This window comes from Monoraphidium neglectum (assembly GCF_000611645.1).
Source record: "Monoraphidium neglectum strain SAG 48.87 unplaced genomic scaffold scaffold02404, whole genome shotgun sequence".
In the NCBI taxonomy this organism is placed as follows: Eukaryota; Viridiplantae; Chlorophyta; class Chlorophyceae; order Sphaeropleales; family Selenastraceae; genus Monoraphidium; species Monoraphidium neglectum.
This window is the reverse complement of record NW_014011224.1, coordinates 1-965: the sequence shown is the minus strand read 5'-3', so window position 1 is coordinate 965 and position 965 is coordinate 1.

The following is a 965-nucleotide window of genomic DNA, read 5'->3' as shown; positions in this document are numbered from 1 at the left end:
GTGTTTTGACATGGGGGACAGGTGGGGGTGGGCAAGGGTGGGCGGGGCAGGGGTTAATTCGGACTCTGTGGTGGGGTTGAAGGGTGCAGGCAATGAGGCAGGTCGAGCACCGCAGCCATGCCTTCAGAGCGCTTATTTGATGGCTGTCGTGGGCGCTCCGTTGAGGCGGCATGCGCCTGCGGCCCCAGCGACCCGTTGGGCCCCCCTGGCCTGCCCCTGCATATCCCCACCTGCCCAAGTGCCAGCGCCGACGCGTGCACCGCCTGCCACAGCGCCGCCGGTACGCCCCAGCTCTTCTCGCCCACGGCCCCCGGCACGTTGACCGCCGCCCCCGCCGCGCCCGCCGCGCCGCCGGCGCCGCCGACCGTCCCGTTGGTGTCGGGTGCAGGGTCTGCAGTGCCCTTTTCGGAGAGCAGCCCAGGGGTCGGGAAGACGCAGGATTTGGAGGTGGCCCTGAAGCCCTGCGCCCCCGGGGCGGCCAGCGCGAGCCGCAGGCCCAGCCGCCGCGGCCACCGGTCCTCAGTGTGCCTTGGCGGCGGGGGATCGCATGAACGGGCGCCGGCGGAGTGGGCGGGGATGGGGCGGGTCCGACAGGGGCGGGAGCTGCGACGCGCTCCCCATGCACCGCAAGCTGGAGGGGGCAGGTTTCGAGGCGGACAGCTTCGAATGTAGGCAGCAGCTGGCACGCGCTGGATCTAAAACGGAATCAAGCACCGGGTTCTCCAACCCCTACATGATGGAAACGTTACTGTTGAATGCGCAGTGTATCGAACAGACAGAGGTCAGTGTCCAACAGATGTTGAAGATATCAATCGCACCAAGCAGACTTCAAACTCGCACCTGTCCAGGAGCACGCGTCCCAGGAGGTCGCCCTGCATCGAGTTGATGATGGCCCCCAACCGGGGCAGCGCGTCGGGCCGCCCCGTCAGCAGCGGCCGCCACGCGGGCGCCGCGCCGGCCGGCGC